Genomic DNA, 13,755 nt, shown 5'->3' on the forward strand with positions numbered 1-13,755 from the left:
AAACTGACTTCTGGCACCTGCACAAAACGACGCATGCACGTTCGTATACTTGCATTCAACATTCTGGCGGTTACACCGGTTGTTAATGTACCAGCATTTTACATTTCCAATGGCTTATCTCGCGCTTACGTTAATCTCTGATCTCGCAACGCTAATTACTTAAATTTCATTACACTATATTAAATATTTTTTGGTGTTGCGACTTTTTCCCTGTCCCAGAAATGAATCGTGTCACTTTGTTTTCGCTAGAGGATAACGAGCAGCTTCCTACTTTCTAGATATAAAGTGGATCAGCTGAGCTTTCTCTCTGATCGCATAACGTTCTACCTCACGCGGAATATTGCACTGTCCACGCAATCAGATGAGCTAGAGTTAACTGCGGGACGCAGGGTAAACGAGGACTCTGAGTGAGGGACGGCCCACCTGGCTGGCGGAGAGCGAGAGCCCCGCTGCCGCTGCCGCTGCAGAGAGGCCGTATTACGGCGCCGGCCTTTGTCAGCGGGGACAATGTGCGCGCGCTCTTTCAGCCGAGGGCCCATTCCACCGCCTGAAAACATTTCGCACGTGCTCGCGCGCGCGCGGGAGCGCCAGCGCGGAAGAGATTCCGAAAGAAAAGCAAAGGAACGAGAGATCTTCACAATAGCATTGTCTATCTCTCCAAGTAAATGAACATTTCAGTCCGTATGCATTTTTACAGGTCCCCAAAATGCGGAGCTCAACGGCGCTCAAAGCTCCCTCCTTTTCTCTCTCTCTCACTTTCTCTTTCTCTCCCCCCATTCCTTCCTTCTTTCTTTCTCACTCTTTTTTGCCCATCAGTGAATAAGCTGCAGTCCAGTTCCCCAGCCTTTTAGCGCAGTGCCTCAGCGCTGCTTTCCCTCTAGCGTTGACTGTGCCTCATAATTACAGCACGCATGAAATCGATATTTGTTTTAAGCATCATTCCTGATTCTCTCAGTCAATGCGTAGAAAGGGAAAATTTCCAGGATGAATATCGATTCTCAGCTAAAGTGGTGTGATCACGCATAGACACGCACAAAATCATGGATTCAGAAAATATTGTACTTGTTAAACACAACTAGCTCTTTATTCGTGCGACGCAATGAGGGTTATCGACTGGAGATCTCAGATTTACTCCATTTTTCTAGATTTCCAAAAGGCTTTATAAACCGCTTTTTGCAAGCTGCTTTTAATCGAATTCCCTTCCTATCCAATTTATCTCGGCTCTGCCACTAGATTCGTGATTTACTGTCAGGAAGGTTAGTAAGTAGCAATTGGCGGGAAGTCATCTAGTAAAACCAAAGTTACTTTTGAAGTTCCTCAGTGTTATAGGTCCACAGCTGTTCCTAATCTGTATAAACGGTTTACGAGGGTATCTGAAAAACCTCTTACATAGTTTGCATATTACACCGTCGTTAAACATCTAGCAAAGAGATCAGAAGGCTAAAACATACCTCAGTCGTGAGAAAAAAGGCAATTGACACGCTGATGAAAGGACTGTAAGAGCATAAACACAATTAAGTGTGTGGTAGAAGGTTCATACAACGACTTTCAAACTATTTAGCGATCATTTCACTCTGTAATAGCGGATGGGATGCCGATTGGTTGCATCTTCCAAGTATTCTGCCAATAAAACCTAGTCTTTAGTTCACTTTCTGCACAATATTTTATGTGAGATGGTTTCAGTGTAAGTTGTTTATAATTGTAGTTCGTGGGTGTTTAGCTGAATCGAAGACCTATAATTTTGTGTAGTGTATGGGGTAAACGAAGTGCAACGGAATTTGTCAGTATCTTTTAGGTGGGTACTATTCATATATACAATCAGATTTATTAAAAATATTGAAGATTTTAATCATGTCAAGTGAGTGCATATACCAATTAATTATGCAGATCAAAAATAACCTGTAAAAGTGTTTGGAAAACAGCTCTGTTCTCGGTCGTGGAGCTACATACATTACGAAAAGCGAAATTAACACAAAAAACTCAAAACAGCATTTTCTCCCACGGAACAAAATTTTACAATACATTGTTTAAGGTAGAGTTGCCCAACAGGAAGTGAATAAACTCTCCGCGAAATTCCGGTAATTTGACGATAGTAATTATTATTCTTTATAAATTAGAATTATTGACACGCTGAATTATTCTTTAATTTTTTTATGATATCTGTGTTATTATTTAGATTTTTAAACCGAAGTACTTGCTGTGTATGTTACCGGCGTTGCGTGAAATCCTGGTATTCTGTGTAACGCTTGGGTAATGTATAGAATGCCAGCTGGCTTTAGGCAAACTATCAAATATAATATTTTTGTCAAAATGTTACGTACTATTCATAGGCATTCTCTGCAATTCCTACGCATTATACATAATGACCAGCATCATTTACGAAGTGTGGTAATAGGGCGCAAGATGAGAAGCCTTTATTAATTAATAAGCATTCCAAACTAAAAGAACAAAATTACAAAATAAAGCACAGGATATTCCTACCAGAAAACAGTGAAAGCAGGACTGAGATTGAAGTACTCGTTACAGTAAGTATTCACTTTTCTTCTACACAAAAAAGTTACAATTTGGCAATTTGATCTTGTACATACATTTCAACAACTTAAAGAAGAATGGTAACAGAATGTTTCTACTGGTAAAACACAAAGAAGAGCTGGTATGACCTCCTTGTTGTTGCAGGGAAGGCTGCAGTGACATGTTGAATTACAGTTAATTATATTTTTGACACAAAGGCACCTCATATTTTGCCATTTCGTTGATTGGCGACTTCATGGAGTGCTGCGTGCACAACGACCACATGCGTGAAATTAGAAGGAAGGTCAGCGTTGGCCGTAATATTGATGGTTTATTGATAGCAAAATCGATTTTCAATCACATTGTGATCATCGTCCGTGCTGTGGTGTACAAATTAAACTGATAGGCACTGGTATCCAGTTATTATCAGTAACCAAAGCTAAGAAATGATCACAGTAACTCCTGCCTGCTGGCTTTAGACAAACTATCAAATATAATATTCTCTACAATTCCTACGCATTATACATAATGACCAGTGTCATTTACGCAGTGTGTTGGAGTTACTAGTTATTGTGATCGTTTCTTAGCTTTGGTTACTGATGATAACTGTGAACCAGTGCCTATGAGTTTAATTTGTACACCATAGCACTGAAGATGATAACTATGTGATCGAAAATCGATTTTGTTATCAATAAACCGTCAATATTAAGGCCAACGTTGACCTTCCTTCTAACTGCCATTTCGTGTTGCACATACACCTGACGAATCCTTGGCCGCTTCCTGTGAAGTGAGATTTAGCTGCAGATCGGAGAGGTAAAGACTTTCTGACCATTGAAATGGCAGGAAAGTCTTTAGTTCTCATTAGGTTCTTTGGACATATGGGGAATTCTGATCTTGCGTAAAGCTGCTTGAAGATTCATTCTGACTTCCAAGTCGGCACAAGCCGTCTTCCGTCACGTTCGTAACAAATGCCAACAGACTGTGTGAGTCATCGCGCCCTCTGCCGACGTCGCGAATCGCAACTCGCACACTGGCACCCAGAGTCACAGGAGGAATTTTTTTGGTCAGAATCCCCTTTCATTTTTTGGCCTGAATCTCAAGATCAGTTACGATTGTGTTTTACTTTGGATAGATTTCTCAGTACTGAAGCAAACATTGCACAAAATGCTCAGCCGTAACCGTCTACGTCGTTGCCGTCATCGTCCTTAGTAGAATGTTAACAGATGGCATGAACGTCCGGCTAGAGTTTCGACACGTATGAGCACCGCTGGTATCTTTTAAGCAGACCCAGTGGATGTCAGAAAAAGAACGATTTTCGGTAACCACAGAAAGGGAAGGCTCTTCGATTCCCATGGCTTCATTACTGTTTTGGTTTCCTCCCCCATGGATTGCATTCTCAACTATGTCTTCTGCAGGGAGCTCTTCCTCTTCCGTTGATTCGTGTCGCCTTTATTTCTGCTGTTGTGTTGTTTGTACGCTCTCTCTTATTTTCTCGAGCTCTTCTTCATTCTGTACATCTTGTAAAACGTCGTCAGGCAAGGACTACATCGAGAGATTTACTCTAGGTTTGCAGCCGAAGAGAGCTTCGTATGGTGACTTGTTAATTCCAGAAGGAAAAGCTCCTTCATAACTTGGACAAACCGCAGTCTGTCACACCAGCAGCTAATTTTTCATCTTGCATCGAAGCACACAGCAATATTTAAATGTCCTGATTTGCTGTTTCGCTGCTCCCCTGATTTTGTGAGTCTCGCAGCTTACCATGGACGATCTTCAGTGTGATCCAATACTCATTTAGGCTGCTTGCACGTTGTTTGCAAACTCCCTGCCATTATCGCACTGTAGAATCGTTGAAGCACCAAGCAACGTAAATATGTGGATGAAGTTGCAGGCGACTTTGATTTCACAACCTGAAAACTACAAACTTAGTGAGATGATATTGGTAGATCATTATAAACTTGTACACTTTAACAAAATGGGATTGAAAATCGCTAAGATCGACGTGACAGCGGGAACTGAATTCCGAAAGAACCTTTGGGTTGTTGTTGTTTCTCCTGGAAGGGCTCACAAAGGTAAATATACAACTCGGTATCATGACGGGTGATGTTCTTACAGTTTCGTGAAAGTTCTTTCAACATCCTGTCCCGCCCTCCATGACCAACAGCCACATGGGCTTTATGAAGTATGTCAAATTATTCGGAGTCAGCGATGTAAAATTGAATAGCACTCTAACCTTAATAGATCAACTTAGTCTTATTCTCGAGCATCATTACGTCATAGAGCACCCATAGTCCCGTGGTTCCGTTTTCACGGTGGTCGGCCTTTTTCACATCGCTGACTAAATTTTGGTAACTGGTTTCAGTTAGGAAAACACAGTTTTTGGCAGCATTGGCTTTTACTTGAGGTAATTTAGAGGGGAACCGTAGCTGCGTGTCTTGTCACTACACTCCTTCCCACATCGTGATGCAACAACAATGGGAAAGTATGAAGGGAGAGCATCTGTGGAACTTCAGCCGGATGCTACACACTGGAGAAGTACTATGGCGACATCCGCGGCGTGATGGTTGAACATCGTACAATACGCTGTCTTCGCAACCATAAAGGAAGACCCGAAGGCCACCATAAACACTGGTGGCGGGAAAAAAAATGGAGGGATTAAGCGTGGTATATACTTTGCTAACAGACACTCCAGGAATGTGTACAATGCGTAGGCTATGTATAAAATATCAGTCTTTCCACACATCGACGATCAGTTTTAGGCATTATATGCATTACATAGGCATTCTATACGATGCTATATTTCACAAAATGCCGGTAACATATACAGCACGTTTTTCTCGTGTTTAAAAAAATATATTAATCTTCAACATAAACAAGGTGGTTCCAAAGTAGTATCAGGATTCTCAAAGTGTTCCGTCAGCGGAAAAGTTTGGGAACGCCTGCTCTAAGAGGATTAAAGAGATTACTAAAGAGAACTTATTTAAAAAGGCAGTTAAAAATTACCTGTTCGTCAATGCATTCCATACAATTAATGACTGCTTATATAAAGCAGAGTATGGCTTTGGTAAAGAAATGTATCACATGTAATTAATAACAATCTTTCTTCTCCGTTTTTTTGCCCTTATCCCGAATCCTCACGTGTTCGGCATGTTAGTTTTCGGATATGACAACGTTACTGCCAGAAGGTGGCTGGATGCCATTCGTGTCGCCACATCGCCCCTCCCCCTGCCACGCCTCGATCCCCCCGGGATGGAATTCGCGTACTCTACCTGTCTTCGTCTTATGTTATGCCAGGTAAATGTTTAAGAACCGTGTAACTGAGGCGGGACGTGGAAACCAGTCTCGTATTCATTTAGTGGAAAACCACATCAAGGCTGGCCGGCACAACGACAGTCGTTAGTTCCATCCAGGGCCGGCACATCTCCCTGAATCCTGAAATCGGCGTGCTAACACGCACGGCTATCCTGGCCGGTATAGGTAATGGTAACAATAATAATAAGAAGGAGACGTCTGTCATTTCATACATCGCATTCACACTATAATGCATTTCATCGTGAAGAGTGCTGTCATTTCACGAAAGTTGAAAATGAATCCTTGGCAATTCTTTACCTACAATTTTTCTCGGCGAAATCAGCGGCTATGTATTTATTGGTTTTCAGTCTTTTATCATACAACCGTCTTCCCCCTACGCATTTATAGAAAATACACGCTGAGACTAACAAGATTAAGATATCGAACAAGTCATGTGATAGCAATGACTATTTGGTTTTAATTTCTTCCGTAGTAAAAGAATAAAATTGTTAATGTATCACACAAAAAATACTGGAATCCTGATATCTGACAATTATTTTACGTCCCCTCTGTGTATGTATACAGGTTCAGTTCCTGCTGTGAACACGCACTAAATAATTGGTTTGTTGATGTGTTTTGTTACTAATTCAAGTACTCACTATCCCAAGAAGCTGCTGATGGACACAGGGACTGATACATTCCGCGCTGTTGGTCTTTAGTTGCTCTTTAATGATCTTCTGTCAGGCGGTGAAGAACCCAGCAGGCACACGGTTCTGAGCACCCGAACTGGTGGATAGCATGTCAGCATTACCAACAGTGATGTCTAGTTGAGCAACGAGGTATTTGACAGTGATCCGTTAATCATCTAGAATGAGAGTGTTCAAATGGTTCAAATGGCTCTAAGCCCAATGGGACTTAACATCTGAGGTCATCAGTCCCCTAGAACTACTTAAACCTAACGAAACTAAGGACATCACACACATCCATGTCCGACGTAGGATTCGAACCTGTGACCGTAGCAGCAGCGTGGTTCCGGACTGAACCGCTCGGCCACAGCGGCCGGCAGAATGAGAGGGTCCGCACTGTAATATCCCCAAGGGTCAACGGATTTCGTGACTGCGTGTTTTCGCGCAGTAGCGCTGCGACGATTTTATCGCTGGTTAATAGACACACTGCGATTACAATAAAACCTCTCTGTAATAGTATTGTCACGTAGAAGAAAGTGTAATTAGATGAATGACGTACGTTAACTTCACTTAACGAAAGTTTATTCAGCACTTGCACATACAAGAGCGCGGAGCGAACTGCCTCCGGCCATAAGACATGCGGTATTTATACAGTTACAGAACATTGCAGTGCAACGATTCTTGTTATTTGTGGATACTTCTAGAATGTCCTCGTACCGAATACAGAAATTAAAACTGAACAGTCCAGATGAGTTTTGAACTGACGACCCTCCATGCAACAGTTTACTATCATAACCACCAGTGCTACTCAGCTTCTTCTTCGACAATATGATTTGTGCAATGTTAAATGAACCGGTCCGGCAACTTTTCGTTCTCTCTCTTCTTGATCAGCCATTGTCCGGTACGGTCGCAGTTAAGCAGGGATTCTGTTATTTGTGCCCATTTTGCGTAATGGTAATAATAATTATTATTTAATTTTATTGTGATTGTAATTAAGAATAATCATACCCTTTTTCCTCAGCTTTTTTTCATGAATTTGAAACGTAAATGTGGTTACTTTGTGTGGGGATGTCTGTCTGTGAATGGTCGCATATTAACGTCACCAATCAGTGTAATACGTTTGGTTTGTTTTCAAAACAGAACCTGCATCTAAAATTTCACGTTTAGCAAAACTAAGTCCGATAGCTTTCAGGCGTAAATCACGTCCCAAAATTATACTCGCCAACAGACAATCCCAGCTAGAAAATATGGTGGTAATTAAATTCTAAAATTTCAATATTTAAAAAATAAATAATAATTTCAAAAGAAAATAATAATAATAAAAGAAAAATCCGCTACCATAAAATGTCGACCGTTACAGGACTTATTTATGGATGTATATAGGGTGAGTCACCTAACATTACCGCTGGATATATTTCGTAAACCACATCAAATACTGACGAATCGATTCCACAGACTGAACGTGAGAAGAGGGGCTAGTGTAATTAGTTAATACAAACCATTAAAAAATGCACGGAAGTTGTTTTTTAACACAAACCTACGTTTTTTTAAATGGAACCCCGTTAGTTTTGTTAGCACATCTGAACATATAAACAAATACGTAATCAGTGCCGTTTGTTGCATTGTAAAATGTTAATTACATCCGGAGATATTGTAACCTAAAGTTGACGCTTGAGTATCACTCCTCCGCTGTTCGATCGTGTGTATCGGAGAGCACCGAATTACGTAGGTATCCAAAGGGAACGGTGATGGACCTTAGGTACAGAAGAGACTGGAACAGCACATTACGTCCACATGCTAACACCTTTTTATTGGTCTTTTTCACTGACGCACATGTACATTACCATGAGGGGTGAGGTACACGTACACACGTGGTTTCCGTTTTCAATTACAGAGTGGAATAGAGTGTGTCCCGACATGTCAGGCCAATAGATGTTCAATGTGGTGGCCATCATTTGCTGCACACAATTGCAATCTCTGGCATAATGAATGTCGTACACGCCGCAGTACATCTGGTGTAATGTCGCTGCCGGCTGCCACAATACGTTGTTCCATATCCTCTGGGGTTGCAGGCACATCACGGTACACATTCTCCTTTAACGTATCCCACAGAACGTTATGAACGTTTGAGTCTCCCAGTCTATATCCGGCAAATTAAAATCTCCACCCAGAAATATAACATGGTGGGGAAATCTACTCGAAATATTTTCCAAATTATCCTTCAGGTGCTCAGCCACAACAGCTGCTGAGCCAGGGGGCCTATAGAGACATCCAATTACCATGTCTGAGCCTGCTTTAACCGTGACCTTCACCCAAATCATTTCACATTTCGGATCTCCGTCAATTTCCTTCGATACTATTGCACTTCTTATCGCTATAAACACGCCTCCCCCTTCACTGTTCAGCCTGTCTCTGCGGTATACATTCCAATCTGAGTTTAGGATTTCATTACTGTTTACGTCTGGTTTCAGCCAACTTTCTGTCCCTAGTACTATATGGGCGTTGTGACCGTTTATTAATGAGAGCAGTTCTGGGACCTTTCTATAGACGCTCCTGCAGTTTACTATTAGCACATTAATATTGTTATTCCCTGTTGCATTTTCCCTATTCCTACCTTGCCGCGTCTCAGGAGGCGTCTTGTCGGGCCTAGGGAGGGGATTCTCTAACCTAAAAAACCCCCATGTGCACTCCACACGTACTCCGCTACCCTTGTAGCCGCTTCCGGCGTGTAGTGCACGCCTGACCTATTCAGGGGGACCCTACATTTCTCCACCCGATAGCGGAGGTCGAGAAATTTGCACCCCAGATCTCCGCAGAATCGTCTGAGCCTCTGATTTAAGCCTTCCACTCGGCTCCAAACCAGAGGACCGCGATCGGTTCTGGGAACGATACTACAAATAGTTAGCTCTGATTCCACCCCGCGAGCGAGGCTTCCCGCCTTCACCAATTCCGCCAACCGCCTGTACGAACTGAAGATGACCTCTGAACCCAGACGGCAGGAGTCATTGGTGCCGACATGAGCAACAATTTGCAGTCGGGTGCACCCAGTGCTCTCTATCGCCGCCGGTAGGGCCTCCTCCACCTCTCGGATGAGACCCCACGGCAAGCAGACAGAGTGAACACTGGCCTTCTTCCCCGACCTTCCCGCTATTTCCCTAAGGGGCTCCATCACCCGCCTAACGTTTGAGCTCCCAATAACTAATAAACCCCCCCCCCCCCCCCCCTCTGTGCCTGCTCGGACCTTGCTGAAGGAGCAGCCACATGTCCACTCACAGGCAGAGCGGGCGACGCCACACGGCAAGTAAAGCCTCACCAAACACTGCCACTCTACCTGTTGTGTCTCGTGAGCCAATAGAGGAGCTGTATCGAGTGAAATCCGTCGCATGTTACAAGATATGAAGAAATGTTTTACTGAGTGATCATTTTCTAGAGTGTATGTACCTATCTAAATATTTTGAGAATTTGTAAATATGTTAATATGTAAGACATTTCACAGTGTACATGGTAGTCTTAAGACAAATTTATTTTCTTCATGTGCATAAGTAGATCTTAAGTACACCTTTCGTTGAACAATAAACTTTCACATTAGTAGTAGAAGTTCAGAAATAATCTTTTAAGTAAAGTCATTTCATTAACATTAAGAAGAGAAAAGTAACAAGAATCTTATTTTGATCTTAGTACCATTCTCATGGACGCAATTATTCCATTTCTTTGCTATGCAATTGTAAGTAAAGAAAGTAAGGCAGAGGCCATGAAAATGATAAAGTTTTTTATTAGTAGATTTTAAGTTTTGTCCAGATGCAATGATTAGTAGGATAAAATAATTTTCTGTTTATGCCTAGCATGTAGTTTGCAAACATAAACAGCAAGCTACTGTGGGTCTTGATTTAAAATGAAGTGATAAAACTACTGAGATTTTAGTCCGATAGTAGTGAAATGTGCCATAAGCAGATTAGTATTCTGCACTGATTGCCGCGACTATTTCTAACGGTACACACCAGTTTGTGTAATGTCCTTAGCTCCAGTTGTAATGAATAAACTCGCATTACATACTGACAAAATACTGTAAAGCTAGGCTTCACTGCCACACAACGAAATTAATGTCGCAAAGAATTGTAAGAGGAAACCGTTAGAAAGTTATAGAACCTAAACACTACGTAAATGATACAGTTGGTACCTACAACAGAGTACATAAGCTGTGGGATTTTTCTTTGTGCACATTTGTAAGTAACATGACACTTACCGACATGGCCTGAGTAATAAGCTGTAAATGGCAAACAGAAATGTCAGTGGTGAACTAGTGCACGGAAATTTGCATTTCACGGGAGGACTCTTTATACAAGAGCAAAGAGAAATATGTGTTATCAAGAGACGGTATATGTGTGAAAATACAGTTTCGCCTGGTGAAATAAATACAAACACTTTGCACTAACTATTAGTGGCAAGTGAATTTAATTTGTGTGCTCGCCGAGACGACAGCATTGAAGTGACATGGTGATCTGATGAAGTGGAACACAGAGAATTGTTGTTACTTGAAACTCAGTGTGTATCGCGCACAATCTGTGGAACAGACTGTAGCGCTGGAGCTTTATGAATGTGACGTCACGTGTGATTATCACACGCCGACGCGAAGCTACGCGCTTAAGAAACGAAAACTTTGGTAAACACTTTGCAAACATGTGTAATGTATGGTATTCTGCGGACATTAATGAATGTGCGGAAACCGAAACTAACATGAACGTATTTGTGAAGTAACGGTGTTGGTGTGAACTGACAGTAAAGTGCATGAACAAAAACCGTACATTAGACCTTTTGTATACATGTTTGCGTTGGCAAACACGTATACTATGTAACCCACAGCTATCACCGAACAAACTGATGTAAATTAGTGTTGCAAGTGATTACAACTACCTACTAATAAAATTCTTTTTACGGAGTGTGTATTAAAAATTGTGTTACTGGCCCCAATCTACGAATGTTTCAGGTTACCCCGTATCCTGAGCTGACTGGATCCTGTCGTGCACAACCGGTCCAGAACTCCGCATTCTCCGTGCTACATCGCAGACAACGCAGGTCGTCGTGGCTCACACGTATGCAAATTTGTGTCAACATCGCGAGCACGCCGCCGTGGCAGCTCTACACCACAGAAACGGCGAATGATGCAGCCCTACTGACTTCGCCTACAATGCGTCGCCTTTACAACCGTCGACCAGGATTGAATAATGTTCAACTGGGAGATTATTGTAAACTGTTTCAAAAAAAGAAACTCACGTATTTCTGTAACGAAAACCCATACGATGACTCCTGAGAATGGCTACTTAATGTTTTTTGTAACGATGTAATTTGTCGATGCACCGTAGCACACTGCAACACTGCAGGAGTGACAAATGTGTGCGGCAGGCCGACAACAGGGAGATCGGACAGGTTTGCGTCACCCTGTAGCATGCGCCTCGCCCAACGACTCACCGTGCTTTTGTTCACTGCCAGGTCTCCGTAGACATTCTGCAAGTGCGTATGAATATCTGCGATGCTCTGGTTGTCCGCCAAAAGAAACTCAATAATAGCTATCTACTTAGAACACACTTCCTTGCAGACGCCATTTTGAAGGCTACGTCCAGCACCGACACTAACTTCGTGAAACTGTAGAGGATGGAGGGGGGATACTCCGCGACGTCCCACAACAGATTTCGAATTTTTCGAACGGAAATGGCCGAGAGAAAAATATCTATTGCATTACCTACTGAACGCCCCTCGTACATCCTCTTCTTCGTTGTATATGACTCAGTGGAATGCGCTTACCCAAGTCGTTTCTATGTGTTCCACTGAATGTACTGATCTACTATGTTGAACATATAATTATTCGAAGATATTGTCCAATTTTTGTTGTCATCGACTTCAGTATAGACATACAATCAGTAAGTATCAGAATTTGGCCACCCACTTTTATACTGTAAAAGGTATATTGAATTGCATATTTGTTGAATAGACAAGCATTTGTAACTAATGGAACGTTGTGTTGCTACTAGCTGGTGGAAGGAAAGGAGACCGTGAACATACGATGCTAACAAACTGTGACTGAACTGTGTGTTGCCTATATGTCATTATTTGCTCCCTTTCTTTTATAAAGATTTGTACAAGATTTTTATCTCGTGGACTACAGAACACAGAAAAACAAAATTGTGAATGAGAAACACAATCAAACTCAGGAACAATATAACAAGGTTCAAGGGGTATATGCACCAAGTCATGCGATGCTTCGACGACTCAAGGCAATATCATACTGGTTTAAAAGCGCAACTGGTGAGGTGAAAGTATTGTGAACAATAAAAAGGACTGGAACTTTTTTTAACGATTGCTATTTATTTTTTGCTTACAAAATATAGATGCATGTTGCAGAATTTACTGTTCTGCGAAGTAGTCATCAGAATTATAAGCAGCTGCCTGTGATGCGGAAGTTGTAGAATACTCTTGGCAGCGCCAGTTGCGTTGAAAGTTCCATTGGAACAATCTACTGTCCGACGTTTCTGTAACTGTTCTGAAGCGAACAGGGATCAAGTTGACGTCAAAAATGGTTCAAATGCCTCTGAGCACTATGCGACCTAACTTCTGAGGTCATCAGTCGCCTAGAACTTGGAACTAATTAAACCTAACTAACCAAAGGACATCACAGACATCCATGCCCGAGGCAGGATTCGAACCAGGCTGTAGCGCCCAGAACCGCTCGGCCACTCCGACCGCCTGACGTCACAGTGGCTGAAGTACGGCAGATACGGTGGGCAGTACGGCGCTTCCCAACCACACCGATCGAACAAATGGGTGACAATTTGTGCCATATGTGCCAGAACGTTACCCTGCAAAATGATGGGCGGCTATTTCAGAAAGTGTCGCAGGTTCCATGTCTAAGCGGTTCGTTTTTTGAAATGCAGTAAGCCAACAGTTAGCGATCTCGGAAGGAGTAAGACTGCCTAAGTATCTTTTTTTATCTGTAGTACAGACAGTCATTATACTACGCAAGGCGTTGGCTGATTTGGTGGTGTGACGTAACTTGGCATGGCGCCTACGTTCACGGCACCTTTCATCTATCGTGCATCCAGTACACTTAATGCGTGCCTTGCTGCTTTGATAGTGGATTTGGTAGATCCTTTGGGTGAACCGAGAAGTGTCAAGGTCTTTCGAGATGGGCTAATACACATTTGACAGTGAGATGCTCCAAGACCGTGCCGATTTTTCTGAAGGTTTTGCCTCCTTATCTGCTTGTTGCTGTACCTAT

General features: G+C 42.3%; 1 protein-coding gene across 1 annotated transcript in view; it reads right to left on the minus strand.

Annotated features, from left to right (window-relative positions):
- Positions 1–13,755, minus strand: part of LOC126095365 (phorbol ester/diacylglycerol-binding protein unc-13-like) — a 560,121-nt gene that overhangs the window by 446,567 nt on the left and 99,799 nt on the right. The window lies entirely within an intron of this gene.

This window comes from Schistocerca cancellata, chromosome 8 (genome assembly GCF_023864275.1).
Source record: "Schistocerca cancellata isolate TAMUIC-IGC-003103 chromosome 8, iqSchCanc2.1, whole genome shotgun sequence".
NCBI classification, from domain to species: Eukaryota; Metazoa; Arthropoda; class Insecta; order Orthoptera; family Acrididae; genus Schistocerca; species Schistocerca cancellata.